Source organism: Sminthopsis crassicaudata, chromosome 1 (genome assembly GCF_048593235.1).
Source record: "Sminthopsis crassicaudata isolate SCR6 chromosome 1, ASM4859323v1, whole genome shotgun sequence".
Classification (NCBI taxonomy): Eukaryota; Metazoa; Chordata; class Mammalia; order Dasyuromorphia; family Dasyuridae; genus Sminthopsis; species Sminthopsis crassicaudata.
Genome location: NC_133617.1, coordinates 641,610,471 through 641,627,279, shown reverse-complemented (window position 1 = coordinate 641,627,279; position 16,809 = coordinate 641,610,471).

Sequence of the window (16,809 nt, the reverse complement as noted above, 5' to 3'; positions counted from 1 at the left end):
AATCTGTGTTGCACAAATTATTTTTGTTTAGTTTCTAAATTGTTAAAAGTCTTTAAAAAAACAAAAATTCAATGACTTTGCCTATTTCACCCTTATAGACTAATGTCTGCTCTATTATCTAAGGCTTATAAAAAGCACTGAAATTAAAAAAAAAAAAGGAGGAGAGAAACTCAAAATGGCAATATTTTTTTTTTTCAAAATGTTATAACACCAAATGTGGCCTTCATATTGTTTTCTTGTTTTGTGAATTTGTTAGAATCTTATCTCCCCAAAATAAACACATCAAAATAAGGATTATAATGACCAGATGTGATAAGACTGAATAATGAATTTAGCTCTGTTGTTTGATGTGAGCCAGATGGCAGAGTTTTGAGGATAAGATGTAATTCTTTGTTTTTTGAGGGGGAGAAAGAAAATAAAGAAAACAAAAACCTTGACTTTGGAAGGTTTTATGTAAAATCTTCTACTTGATGGCCAAGAATTATTATATCTTTCATTTTACACTAAATCACAGAGAGCAACTTATATTTTTTAAAGAATAAACTGAGGCTAACAGAGAAATGCCTTGGTTTGACTCTTGGAGTACTGATTTCACATTCAGGATTCTTTCTACTTTACTCATGTTTTTTTGTTTTTTTTTTTCAGATCATTCCCCTTTTCTGATTGGCAACTGAATCTGGATTATCACAATAACTAGGATTTGAGAAGATGTCTTAAAAATGAGGGTTTTTTTTATCTATTACATTATATAACTAAACAAGGGGATGCCATACTCTTTATACCTCTCAAATAATTGCACGTCTTTGGAAATATATTTCACATTAAAAAAACCTCTGCCAAAAATCTGCTTGTCCCATTCTTATATATTCATCACCCTGGCATATGCAAAGAAATAGGGGAATAAGTATCTATATTAAATAAATCATATTTTTTACAGATAACCTTGTTCCTTTATATTATCCAGATCACATAAATCCAAATATAAATAATAAAATATTTTCTAATACATAACTCTGATTATGGCATTCCTCTGCTCTAAAAGCTCTAATGACTCCCCATTGTCCACTCTTAAGTTTCATGTTGAACGCTCTAAAATTTTGATTCCAACTTAATTTAACAACATTATATCAAAATTTATTTCTTTACCTACTGTATGCTTCAGTTAGCCTATTAGATTTTTGATCTCCCTGTTTTCGTCCTACCCTCTAATTTTGTGCCATTTTCCTTCGTGTCTGAAACAGAATTTTTTTCCCTTTCTTTGTGGAAATCTCAAATTTGACTTATGGTCCAACCAAGGTCCCATATCCTCCATGAAATTTTCCCTATTCCCATCCCTTTTCCAATTAAGGAAAATGTGATTTATCTTCTCTCAATTTTTTTTTCATAGTTCTTTGAACCTTCCTTTATGCTTACCACCTTGTTTTTTAGTGTTTATTTTCTATATTTTCCTCTAATGATTAGTTTTCAAAAATTTTGAGAACAGTGTCTCTTTAATGTTTATTTTTCTCTTGATAGTGGCTAAAACATGTTCTTTTTAATCTCTAATAACCACTTGTTGAATTGAACTGATAGATTTTTAAATCATTCAATATTTTACTTTATCTTTGTCACTGTACAATATAGGTATATATATTACCTATATTGCAATCATCCAGATTTTCCCCATAACTGTAGATATAATTTTTGCCCCAAATATAACAAAGTTATTCATTAAAGAAACTTTATTTGTGGCTTCATCTTTTCTCTTCCTCAAAAGGCTGCCTTTTGACTTCTCTGACTATTTCTATGATGTCAAAAGTACATGAAATTCGTCTCCAAGAAATATTATCACTTCTTTCCCCCAACAAAGTTTGCCTATTTCCTTGTTCCTTGGTCACTAATATAATAAACTGAATTTATATTAAAGTTTAAAAATATGAAATACCATATTTTTTCTTTTCCAGATACTACATATACCCAAAAAAGGTATTTGCAGATGCTTATATATGAAATAAGTTAGGTAGGAGTGGGATTTAAACTATTTTAATGGAACAGTGAGGAAGAAATTTTCTTTTAAAGGAGACTTTCAGGATTTCTCAAATATATCATTAAAAGACAATGTCATCATATGCTACATTAACAAAATTTTAACATTTCATCCCACTCCACCACTGAGAAAAAAGAACAGGCATTACAATATTTTGTCATTTCTCTTGTGATGTGACCATCATGTCTTTACTACTGCCAAGGATATAATCTGACCTTTATTACTAGTCATTGAGTGACCAAAAATGATGCTGCCTTTTATAATCACAGGAATCTTATGGGTGAGATCTTTAAAGGATGTTGTTCCTTCCTATTATGAGCTAGCTACCTCTGGCCTCCAACCATCCTAATCTGTATGATTCAGAGGTGAAGTTGCCTAGATATAAATAAACTCTCCCATTTCAAGAATGGTAATTATGTCACCTCACAATACTTTGCCCAAGTTAAAACACATATAAAACATGATATTTGTTTCTAGTTATGATGCTTTCGAAAGTATTAATAAATAGGAGTAAACCAGAGGATGGGGAGGTGACATTCTATTTAAAAACAGAATGACTGAAGGAAAGTTTAGCTTGGAGAATAGAATTCTACAAATATTTAAAATATTGACATGTGGAATATAGAGATTTATTGTTATTGTCACTGGAAGTTTTAAATCTGATTCTGGTTATGTAATAGATATTGTTGATGGGATTCTTTAATCATCTGAGGAGTTGAATTTGATGATTTTCTATGTCCCTTCCATCTGAAAGACTATGTATTTTTATATCATATCTTATAACCCAGAAATACAAAAATAATTACCTCTTCTATTTTTACTTGCTTATGTTTTTCAGTTCCTTTTTATACTTTTCTCTAAATTTTCTTCTTTTTTCTTCCTTTTCTCCCTTCCTTTCTTTCTATTTTTGTTTCTTCTTTTGTTTTTCTTCTTCCCTCTTCTCTTTTAAGGCAGAGTATATTACAAGATGAACTTTTATATGTGGAAGTCCCCTCTCTTTCCTTTAATTAGGCACTCTAAGTTTATGCATTTCACTTTTCCTCCCTTTAATAGTAATAATAGGCGAGATACCACTACACACCTGTCAGACTGACTAAGATGACAGGAAAAAAATAATGATGAATGTTGGAGGGGGAGGTGGGAAAACTGGGACACTGATGTATTGTTGGTGGAGCTGTGAACAAATCCAACCATTCTTGAGAACAATCTGGAATTATGCCCCAAAAGTCATCAAATTCTGCATGCCCTTTGATTCAGCATTGCTACTATTGGACTTATTTCCCAAAGAAATACTAAAGAAGGGAAAGGGACCTGTATGTGACAAAATGTTTGAGGCAGCCCTTTTTGTAGTGGCTAGAAACTGGAAAATTAATGGATGCCCATCTATTGGAATGGTATATGAATGTTATGGAATATTATTGTTCTGTGAGAAATGGTCAGTAGGATGAATACAGAGAGGCTTAGAGAGACTTACATGAACTGATGCTGAGTGAAATGAGAAAAAACCAGGACATCATTATACACTTCAACAACAATACTGTATGAGAATGTATTCTGATGGAAGTGGATATCTTCAACAAAGAGAAGATCTAATTCAGTTCCAATTGATCGATGATGGACAGAATCAGCTACACCCAGAGAAGGAACACTGGGAAATGAATGTGAATTGTTTGCAATTTTGCTTTTCTTCCTAGGTTATTTTTATCTTCTGAATCCAATTCTTCCTGTAACAAGAAATTCGATTCTGCACACATATAATGTATCTAGGATATACTATAATATATTTAACATGTATGGCACTGCCTGCTATCTAGGCGAGGGGGTAGAGGGGAGGGAAAAACTCAGAACAGAAGTGAGCGCAAGGGATGATGCTGTAAAAAATTACCCATGCATGTGTACTGTCAAAAAAGTTATAATTATAAAATTAATAAATAAATAAAAATAGTAATAAGAGACTGCTGCATCATTTGGACCATTCTATGTCTTCCTGTGGTGCTGAGTGATATGTGGTCACTTTTTATTTCAACCTGAAGCAGTAAACATACCACTCTTAACTAAAAGCAAACTATTCTAAATTTCTGGATACATTTCCTAAAAGGAAAAGTTGAGAACAATTATGGGAAGAATAGCAGAGTATTATAATAGACTATAGTCTGTGTTCAAATTGGCAGTTGCTCATATTGCTGAGAGATGTCAAAATTTTCATACCTTTGTTTGTGAAAACTATTATCTTGTTCTATTTCTGAAGCATTACTCAGAATACTGCTTCATATTAGATCAGATAAAACAGAAGTGTAATGTTGATGGTATACTCAGGCACTTAGAGGTAATATGATGTGTTGTAATTCAAAGAGAGATGGACTTGAAATCAGGAGAGACATCAATGCTTTTCCTTGCTCATATTTACTGTTTATGCTTGAACAAATCACTTGTACTACTAGAAGATTAGTTTTTCTATCTTCTGATGGGATTAATGATATTTTATATCATACTTAAACTTCATTGTTTTTTGGTGAAAAAAATATTTGGTAAATGATAGGATGCTTTGTAGTTTCTAGAAAGGAGAACAGTTTTAGAGATCTCATTCAATTTTAGAGATCTCATTCAATTCCTTCCTTTAAGAAAGAAAGAAATTGAAAAACAATTTTTTAAGTTATGTGCTCAATGTGACACAAATAAAAAATAGAGTTGGAATACAAATGCAGGCCTTCTGCTCTAAAATTCATTTCTCTTTATATTCTGTGCTTTTAAATATGATGAGTGAGGAAAAAGTCAGATAACATGTTTTGGTTGACTACTAATACTATTTGTACATCCCAATTCATATACATACATACATACATATATATATATATATATATATATATATATATATATATATATATATATATATATATATATATACATTCGCACACATAGACATACATACACACACACACACACACACACACACACACATATATATTATGGGCCCAGAACTCTGTACTTAAAAGATGGATTCTTACAAGATGCTAACTCAGGGGAATTGATAAAGACAATGGTTATCTAGTTTAGCATGGTGATTAATAGTTCTCTAATTCAGTATATGTACTTAGTACTTAATATAGTTCCACAAGATTCACACCTATGATAATGTAATTATAATACAGTAAATATGTAACAGCCAGAAAGGATTGTACAAGATTCATTCCATCTTTGGTCAGGCTCTTGGTGGCTCTCCTGGGGGACCGAGAGGCTTGGAGACAAAGCCAGAGAAGACAAGAGGACTGAGAGACAGAACATTCCATTATCCACCTTTGTGGTGGCTGGAGGCTGAAACACAAGTCCTCGGACTCAGAGAGATCCATTCGTTCCCATCTCACACCACCTTGGTGGCAGGTTCTCTTCCTTAGCTTCTTCACTGAAACCAAGACTCCAGAAGGCCTTTAAGAAAGCTAGCCCAGGGCCCCAGACAAGGAAATTGGATTTTGAAGGTGATAATAAAGGATTTGAACTTTAACACCTGGCTATTCTTATGGTGATTAATCTGGTAAACCAAGGCCCCATCTCCTAAATGAAATCTTTCCTATTCCCATCTCTTTCCCAATTAAAAAAAAATGTGATTTATCTTCTCTCATTTTTTTTCATATTACTTTGAACCTTCCTTTATGCTTACCATCTTGTTTTTTAGTGTTTATTTTCTATATGTTCCTCCAATGATTAGATTTCAAAAATTTTGATAATAGTGTCTCTTTATTATCTCTCCATAATGCCTGAAACGTGGTTTTTTTATCTCTATTAATGACTTGTTGAAATGAATTGATTATTCAAATCATTCAATATTTTACTCTATCTTTGTCACTATACATCAGTACATTACCTATATTCTAGTGATAAATTGCAATCATCCAGATTTTCCTCATGATTATAGATATAATTAAACTTTTTTTTTAGTTGCAAGCTAAATTCACTGATCTTCCCATTCTCTATTTTATGCAAATAAGTATGTAAAGTTATAAAATTTCCCTAATAACCACTTTTACTACATCTCACAAATTTGGGTATTATTGTCATTCTCTTGGATGAAATTATTGATTGTATCTATGATTTGTTGTTTTACCCACTCATTACTTAGCAGTAGATGATTTAATTTTCAATTAATTTTGGCCTTTGATTATGTAATTTTATTGTATCATGATCCAAAAAAACCGCATTTAATATTTATTTCTTTCTGCATTTGATATTGAGGTTTTTTATGCCCTAATACATGGTCAATTTTTATATAGGTTCCATGTTCTTTCAAGAAAATATATTTTTCTTTCTGTCTCCATTCAATTTTCTCCAAAAGTCTATGATCCATAGTTTTTCTAAAATTCTATTTTCCTCCTTAACTTCTTTCTTATTTATTGTGTGATTTGATTTATCTAGTTCTGAGAGAGCAAGGTTAAGCTTCCCCCATAAGTATAGTTTTTGCTGTCTCATTCTTCTTATAGCTCTTTTAACTTCTCCTCTAGGACTCCTGAAGCTTTACCACTTGGTGCATGGTTATTTAGTATTGATATTGATTCATTATCTATTGTACTTTTAAATAAGCTATGGTTTCCTTCCTTATCTCTTTTAATTAGATCTATTTTTCTTTCACTTGACCTGAGATCAGGATTGCTAACCCTGCTGTTTATTTTTCTTTTTCACCTCAGTTGAAGCAGATTAGATTCTGCTCCAGCCTTTAACATTTATCTAAATGCATCATCTGCTTTAAGTGTGCTTCTTGTAAACAACAAATTGTAGGATTCTGGCTTTTAATTCAGTCTGCTATTCACTTCAGTTTTATGGGAGAGTTCATCCCATTCACATTCACAGATAAAATTACTAACTCTGTATTTCCCTCAATTTTATTTACCCCCAGTTATACTTTTCTCTTCCTTTTTCCCCTTTCCCTCCTCTCCAGAATTCTGTTACTGACCACTCTCTCCCTCAAAAAGCCCTCCACTTTTGCAGTTCCTACCCCTTTCTTGTACCTTTCCTCTTCTACTTCTGTTCTTCCTTCTATTAGTTCCCCACCTTCCTTTCCCCCTTCCCCTCTAACTTCCCTGTAGGCTGCGACAAACTTGTCTGTGAAGCTAAATGTGTCTGATATTCTCTCTTTGAGCCACATCTGATGAGAGTAAGATTCATCCAATGCTCATCCCCCTCTCTCTTTCTCTCAGTTGTCATAGGTCTTTTTTTGCCTCTTCATGAGATGTAATTTACCACATTTTAACTCTTCCAGATTTTAGATTCCTTCTTTAGATTCTTTTTCTATATAACCACAATCAAATCAAATTATATCTGCTCTCTCTAAGTATACCCATAACTGAGATACAGATCTCAAGAATTAAACATATTATCTTCCCATATAAGGATATGAGCTCTTTAACTTTTAAAAGAAAGTTATTTTTTCTTTTTTTTCTTTTTTATCTTTTTTCATTTTTATCTTTTTATACTTCTTTTGAGTTCTGTATTTGAAGATCAGGCTATTCAGTTCTGGTCTTTTCATCAGAAATAAATGAAAATCACTTGCTTCATTGTATATCAATTTTTTCCCCGGAAAGATGATGCTCAGTTTTACTGGATAATTCATTTGGCTACAAACCAAGTTCCTTTACTTTCCAGAATATCAGATTACATGTCCTTCAATCCTTTAAAGTGGGAGTTACTAGGTCCTGGATAATCCTGCTTGTGGCTCCTTGATATTTGAATTGTTTCCTTCTGACTGCTTGCAAAATTGTCTCCTTGATTTGATAATGCTAAAATTTAACTGTGATGTTCCTTGGATTTTTTTATTTTGGTGTGTCTTTTAGTATGTAATCAGTGATTCTTTCAATGGCTACTTTATCCTGTGATTCTAGCACATTTGGGCAGTTTTCTTTGATGATAACTTGAAAGATGTCTTCTAGGCTTTTTTTTTTTTTTAACATGATTTGCCAATGGTCCAATAGTTCTTAGATTGTCTCTCCAATATCTGTTTTCCAGTTGTTTTTGCAATGAACTATTGTAAATTTTCTTCTATTTTTTCATTCTTTTTTTGGTTTTGTTTGACTTATTCTTGAAGTCTCACTGAATCATTCACTTCCATTTCTTCAATTCTATTTTTTAAAATTATTTTCTTCAGTTACCTTTTAAAAATTGTTTTTCCCATTTGGCCAATTGAACTTTTAGATGAATTGCTTTCTTTATTGCTTTTTTACATTTCACAGGTTTTGCTTTTTCAATTAATTAGTTTCTTTTTCACATCTATTTTGTAAGGAGTTATATGCTTTTTACATTTCATCGAATTTATTTTTTTTTGCAGCTTTCTTCAGATAATTTCTGATTTTCCTTTTCTGTACCCTTTTGCAAAGATCTCATTTATGTTCCCCATTGTTTTTAAATCTCTTTTAAGAACCTTTTAGAATTCTTCCAAGAAAGCCTTGTGAATTGGACACCAACTCATGTCATCCTTTCTGGCTTCATCTGGAGTTGATTTGCCTTTAATGATCCTCAGGATTTGAGGTTTGGTCTTGTCTTTTTTCCATAAAAGCTGTCTACAATTATAATTCTTTTTGGCTTTTTTTATCCTTTTTATTAAAGGATGAAGTCTGCTTTTCAGGCAAAGAGGTGAGAGTTTTTTGTTTGTTTGTTTGTTTTGTTTTTGTTTTTGTTTTGTTTTGCTTTGTTTTGTTTTGTTTTCCCTGGGACTGGGGCTACTGAGTGAGTTCTGGTGCCAAGTAGGCATGACAAGCTCCAAAGTTCTTCCCAGACTCAGTGGCTCACAATTTGATTTTTTAAATTTGCTTTTGGGTGTATTTCAGCAAATATGCTGAACCACCAATTTGCAAGCTGTACAGAGTAGTCCAAGAGCCTCATAGTAGATTTCCTGCTCAAAGGCTACAATGCCCTGGCTCCCTGGCCTAAGCTCCCTGCTCTGTGGTCTGGGCTCAGCAGCCTTTATCTTTGCCTGATTGAAATAGACCTTTTATGAAGTTCTTCCAAAGTGTCTTATTCTGGAAATTTGTTGTATTCCAGTTTTTGTAGGTTCTATCACTTTGAAACCATTTCAGAGGCTTAATCTATTGTTAATTTGAGGGAAGCTTGGAATAGCTCATTTAGAGACATGTTTACTTTCCACCATCTTTGCTCTGACCTCCTATTATGATATTTTTCAATGATGCATATTGGAACCTATTCTTGTCTAGCCATTCTGAATGAGTTTTTACTTTTTCTACACCATATCAAGTTGCAAACATATTCTGGGAATTCCCTTGCTTCTTCCAAAATTATGAGAATGTAACAGACTAAGTAGATTTTATTTGAGTCTTTGTTCTTACTATATGAAAAATCTGTCATTTTTTTTCAAATACATTTCTTTCAAAATATCCTTCACATTGCTTCTCTTTCATAATTTTTTGTTTGTGCATGGAAGCTTAGTTGTGTTGTAAGCATGCACCACACTATTCTTATGCAATATGCATCTCTAATTTTTTTTCAGTCTGATGTATTCCATGCTTCCCTGATCTATTGCATCATTGGTAGGGTTTCATTATTGTATTTAAAAGGAATGGGAAAAAAGGGAGAAGTTTGGAATCACTTAAAAAACTTTCTAATTTTACAAAGGGTATCCTTTTCACTCTCCTCCTTTTCAGTTATGGACCCAACTTATATTTCATTTGCAATTCTATATAAAATATATCTGCCAACAGATAAGCTCTATATTTGGTCAATTCATAATTTGGTTCCCTCATTTATTTGTTGGTATTTTTTTCCTGTGACAAAAATTAATTCATCCTTGAAGCATGATTATAGGTATCTCTTGGGCTCTGCAAGATTTTGGAGCTTGATGCATCACATTCAGCATCATATAAAAATAATTTAAATAGTATTAGTGAGAAAGATAGTAAGTTTTTGAGGGCTTCATCAATAAGATTTGTTTTTTTTTTTCCCAAATTCTATTTAAAGATTAAATTTGTGGAAGTCAAATGTTTCTAACTATCTTAATAAGAAAACTTCATCATTTAATGAGTATTCCTTTCTCACTATGTTTTGGGCTGTATCACCTCAATTCCAAGAGGATGTCTGGGTGGAATCGTGTATAGAGTACAGGAAGACATACTTATAAGTTCAAACCCAGCCTCAGACACTTACTAGCTATGTGAACCTGGGTAAGTCACTTGATCTTGTTTGCCTCAATTTTTTTTTATCTGAAAAAGGATCTAGAGAAAGAAAGCATAAGTCACTTTAATATCTTTGCCAAGCAAACAAAGAAAAAACAAATGTGAGTCAGAAGTAACTGAAAAATTACTAAATAGCAACAACAATGATCCTTTACAATACTTAGCACTTTGATAAATTTATTTAAATGTTACTTCATATTAAATAACATGAAACCTTATTAGTGATCATCAGAAAAAAAAAATTTTTCCTTGAAAAAATTGTATTGAGAGGTGATTCAAGGCAATTCCAAGAGACTTGTGATGGAATGAGCCATTCATACCTTGTGAGAAAACTACAAAGACTGAATGTCAGTCAAAGCCTACATTTTCACTTTTGGTGGTGTTTGTTGCTTTTTTCAAGATTTTTTTTTCTTTTTTTACCTTTTGATATGATTTTTCTTATGCAGTATGACAAATATGAAAATATGTTTAGAAGAATTGAATGTTTCATATATATTGTATTGCTTGCTTTCTATGGGAGGGGCTGGGAAGAGGATGGTAGAAAAATTTGGAATGCAAATTGTCTTTGCATGTCTTTGGAAAAAATATAAAGCTAGAAAAACTAAAATAAAAATTTAAAAATTGTAGAAATTACATAAAATAAATTGTTCCCCTCCCCAATTTTGAGCTAGTTTCAATTCTATCAAATACACATCACACACACACACACACACACACACACACACACACACACACACACACACACACACACACACACAGATAGATAGATAGATAATATTTGTGTTAATCTGGGGAGGTACCATGGCACATTAGTTTGAATTATGAGTTTAAAATTAGAAGACCTGAACTTGTATCCAGTTTCTAATAAAATAGATAGAAACAAACAAAAAAAAATCAGAAGAAAACCTAAAATGCAATCTTCTATGGAATTTTATATATTGAGACACTGTAAAGATATTATTGAACAGGTTTTATCATTTATCTCTTTCCAGGAAAATATTTTGCCCTTTAGAACTTGGTTTGATACCTTCAAAGAACACGTTTGTTCTGTAAGATTCCCTTATGACAGTATTCTATTGAGCATGGGTGAGTCAACTGATAGTGACTGCATAGACAGAAATATTCTAGTTCACTTTTAATATTTATTTGTAATAATTTATAAAATTTATAAAATAATTTATGAAAATTACACATTCATGTTTCTCTCTCTCTCTCTATATATATATAGCTTTATAGCTTTAGAAAATTAAATAATAATTCATTCATATATTTGACATACATAATTAAAGAATCTAAGCAGGTTTTGGTGTTAATGATATACTACTCATTGAAAATTTTGAAGAGAAATAAGGGATCACTTATAGAAACATAGATTGAAAAATTATTACACGAAAATTTGTCATGTGCAAAGAATCGGAAACCTAGTCCTTAATATAATGGTGGGAAAGAAATATAAAAGCAAATTTGGGGTTTATAATAGATTTAAATATATAATATACAACATATAAATATATCACAAATCTTTTAAAGTCATATCAAAATTTCCTTTGAATGATTCTATATCATGATTCTATGTGAAGTCAGAAATCCTTGGTTCAAATGTTACTTTAAATATTTACTATTTCTGTTAGGCTGGGCAAATTATATCACTTCTCTTAGCCTTAGTTTCTTCAAATATAAAATGAAAATTATGACCTCTAAGGATTGTTGTGAGGACTAAATGAGATAACAAGTAGAATACATTATAAATCTTAAAGTTCAATATAAAAGGTATCATTATTTTTATTAAATTATTTTCAGTGGTTGACAGTTATTGTTTTTTTCCAGCTTAACATTATGTTAATTCTAGATTAATGTACAACACAAAATGGTATCCTTGGAATAATAAAATCATGTCAGACAATCACATCCAAGTGAAAAAATTATCTTTGTGAATAATCTAGACTATATTCAATTATTAAAATTCAGTATCATGTGAAGAAACAACTAATTGATACTACATATAGAAGTTATTAAGAAACCAGCAAAACTACCAAATTCTTAGAACAAAGAACAAGATCAACACTAAATTTAGTAGAGAAAATAAAGATGCAAGGAACATAAGAACTTAAGCTGAAACAACAATTTGAGGTATTTAAACAAGTTGCTGACAATTTTTTAAAAATCAAAACAGATACTTCCCATTTCCAGAGGATGTTTATTCAACATAAATTAAATGGATAGTTTTTGTTTAATAGCATAGAAATTTCTTCATCCAGTAAACAATCTTACAAAACAAAGGGAACAAAGAGTAGCCATAGTCTGGACTGTAAACTCAGAAATATTTTTTTTTCTTAAAAAGAATCTAGAAAATTATCAGGAAATCATGACAAAAACAGTTAAAGAGAACTTGACAAAAAATCCATTAAGCTGGTTAACCTTACCTTTAAGGGGCTACTCACTCTGTCAAGGAAATTAGGTCCATTTTATTTGGCTCTAATATCACAGGCTCTGATAGGATGCTTGATGAAATAATTGTAAAAGAAAAAATGAGAAAAGTAGTTGGACTATACCAAGTTTACACTGAGAAAGTTTATTTTGTAATCAAAATGATTTTGACTTTATTTGACAATAGATTATCAAAATTTCTAAATTGCATCAGAATATGCAAATATTTGGCAAAAATTATAATCCTTTGTGGTTGTTGCAAAAAGAGGCAACATACACAGTTAAAAAATTAATTTATATATCTCACTAAGTTCTCTAATACTGGTGAAGAAATAAGTGTGCTATCTATGTTATCCCCAATCATTTTCTGATTCTTCAAGAGACATTCAAAAACAATGTCAGGGATAGGTGTTTTATAGCCAGAAAATCTGTATTCATAGTGTGACTAAATAACTGTTTGTTTGGCTTTAGACAAGGCAAGTGGATTTAGTACCTTAAAAGCATAAAGTCTAGTATTTACTTCCATTTTTAAAATATGATGAGTTGTTTTTTTTTTTTTTTTTTAATTTTAAAACAATTTTATTTTCTTATCATGAGTCTTTTGGAAGTGTCTTGGCTCATTCATTGTCTTGGTCAGATTATCTAAGTCTTAGTTTGAACATCATTATAATAGGCTATTACTATGTATATTCTCTAAGTTTTGCTCACTTAATTTTGAATTAGTTTATGTTCTCCTTGATTTTTTTTCTCCTGAAACCATTTTGCTCATAATTTCTTTATAGTTCAATATTATTCCATAACAATCATATCCAATAATTTTTTTCAATTATTCCCCATTTGATGAACACTTCCTTAAATACTAATTCTTTGCCACTACAAAAAGAGCAGCCATAATAACTATTTTTGTACATATAAGTCCTTTTCCTTTTTTCTTTAACCTCTTTGAAATATAAAACTTTGGGGATTAAAAAATAGTTACAAATTATTTTCCAGAATGGTTGGACAAGTTTACCACCAACTTGTGCATTAGAGTTCTTATTTTTCCCTATATCCTTTCTAGAATTTATACTTTTCATCTTTTGTCATGTCAACCATATTGATAGATATAAGATAATATATCAAAATTATTTTAATTTACATTTCTCTAATCATCATTGATTTAGAGTATTTAAATGTGTACTTGTACCTTTGATTCCTTCTGAAAACTGCCAAATCATTTAATTGTCAACTAGAGCATTGCTCTTAATTTTTATAAATTTAACTATTTTTTTTTAATTTGAGAAATGAAGCTTTTATGGGAGACTCTTGCTGTAACATTTTAACCAGTTTTCTACTGTCTTTATAATTTTATTAGTTTGTGCAAAATCTTTGTTTTCTTTAATTCCATGCAATCAAAATTATTTATTTTGCTTTTTGGGGTCCTCTCTATTTCTTATTTAGTAATGGATTCTTCCATGCTCTTATAATTTTCTCATGATTTTATTTTTAACAATGGATTTTCCCCACTTAATTTTATTTTATTTTTCCAATTACTTACAGAAATTGTTATCAACATTCATTTTTATAAGATTTTTGATTCAAATAAATTTCTGCCTTTTTTCCTCCCTTCCCTCTGTCCAAGAGAGCAAACAAGCTGATATAGGTTATACATGTACAATCATGTTGAATATATTTCCACATTAGTCATGTTGTAAATAAAGAATTAAAACAAAAGGGGAAAAGTGTGATAAAAGAAAAGCAAAAATAGTATCTGCATTCAGACTCCATAATTCTGGGTATGGATGTGGATAGTATTTTCCTTCTTGTGTCTTTTAGAATTGTCTTAGATTGTTGCATTGTTGAGAAGAGCTAAGTATCATAGGTTATTGTCACACAATCTTGCTGTTATTGTGTACAGTGTTTTGATTCTGTTCACTTTTCTCAGTATCAGGAGATATTAAGTTCATGCTTTTCTAAAATCAGTCTGCTCATCATTTCTTATACAATACTATTTCAATTACATTGAAATGCCACAAATTATTTTGCCATTCCTGAATTGATCAATATCTCTTCAATTTCCAAATGCTTACTACCCAAAAAGAGCTCCTACAAATATTTTTTCATGTGTAGGTTCTTTTTTTCTCTTTTTTGATCTCCTTGGGATGCAGACCCTGTCGTGACACTGGTAAATCAAAGGGTATGCACAGATTTTTAGACTTTTGGAAAATATTCCAAATTGTTTCTTTATGTGATGTGTAACTTGCATTATGAGAACATTCTCTTATCAGAGAAATTAGTTTCAAAACTCCTCCCCCACCCATTGGAGACAATTGGAATTAAATGACTTGCTCAGCTAGGAAGTGTTAAGTGTCTGAGATCAGATTTGAATTCAGGTCCTTCTGAGTTCAGGGCTGGTGCTCTATCCACCACCTAGCTGCCCCTCAAATCACTTTTTACAAATATTATTGCTAATTTTATTCTTCCCCCATTTATTTTATTCTTTCTTTCTCCTTTCACCCTGTCCCTCATCAAAAAGTGTTATGTTACCGATCATTCCCTCCTCCCATTCTCCTCCTACATAACTTTAGCGTAACAGATATTTCTATACCCATATTAAATGTGCATATAATTTTTTTCTTGGATACATTTTTAATGAAAATAAAGTTCATTCACTCACTCTCTCTTCTCCTTATTCCCCTCCATTGTAAGAGATATTTCTTTGTCTCTTTTTAAGGCAGATAATTTATACCATTCCATTTTTCCCTTTCCTTTCTCCCAGTACATTCTTCTCTCAGTTCTTAAATTCATTAAAAAAAAAAAAAATCTTTTTATACTCAATTCAAACCTGTGCTCTCTTATATGCTCCTATTAATTGTCATAACAATGAGAACATCCTAATGAGTTACAAGTATCATCCTCCTTTGTAGAAAGATAAACAAATAAACCTTATTAAGTTCCATATTATGTCAGTTTCCTGATTACCTCCTTATGTTTCTCCTTAGTCCTGTATTTGAAAATAAAATGTTCCATTCATCACAATAGTTTTTTCATCACAAATGTTTGAAAGCTCTCTATTTCATTGAATGTTCATCTTTCTCCCTGAAGAATAATATTTTCAGTTTTGCAGGTCAAGCGATGCTTGGTTTTAATTCTAGAACCACTGCTCTCTGGAATATCATATTCCAAGCCTTCTGGTCCTTTAATGTAGAAGCTGTTAAATCCTGCATTATCCTGATTGTGGCTCCACTTTACTTGAATTATTTCTTTATGGATGCTTTGAATATTTTTTTTTAATGTGGGAGTTCCACAATTTTGCTGTAATATTCCTGGGTGTTTTATTTTGGGATCTCTTTCAGGAAGTGGATTCTTTCCATTTCTATTTTACTCTCTGGTTGTAGAATATCAAGATAATTTTCCTTGATATATATATATATATATATATATATTTTTTTTTTTTTTTTGAAAAAAGATGTCCAAGCTCTGTTTTTGATCATGACTTTTAGGTAGGCCAATAATTTTAAAATTATCTCTCCTGGATCTATTTTCCAAGTCAAGTGTTTTTCCAATGATATATCTCACCTTTTTTTTTTTTTTTTTTTTTTTGCTTTACTTTATCTCAATTTCTCATACATTCATTATCTTCCATTTGTTCAATTATAATTTTTAAGGAATTATTTTCTTCAGTGAGCTTTTCTACCATCTTTCCCATTTAATCAATTTTGCTTTTCAAGGCATTTTTCTCCTTATAATTGTGTGTGTGTGTGTGTGTGTGTGTGTGTGTGTGTATTTTCTTTTCACCACTCTCAATTATTTCCCTAATTTTTTCTCTCTTACTTGCTTTTCAAAATTCCTTTGGAGCTCTTCTATGGTCTGAGACAAATTCTTATTCTTGGAGGTTTTACATGTAGGAACTTTGACTTTGCTTTCTTTTTCTGAGTGTGTTTTGATCTATCTTGTCATCATGATCACTTTCTATGATCAGAATCTTTTTCTGTTGTATGCTCATTTTCCTAGTGTATCACTCAGCTTTTAAGTCTTTATTAAAGTAAGGCTCTGTTTTCTGGGTGGAAAGCACATTGTCTCAGGCTCAAAGAGTTTTGTGCAGCTAATTTTAGAGATTCTTCTGGGAACCTGACATAAACTCTCTTTTCTGCTCTGGAACACTTAGGAGTGTCACTGACTCTCTGTAGTTTTAAGATCTAGTGTGCT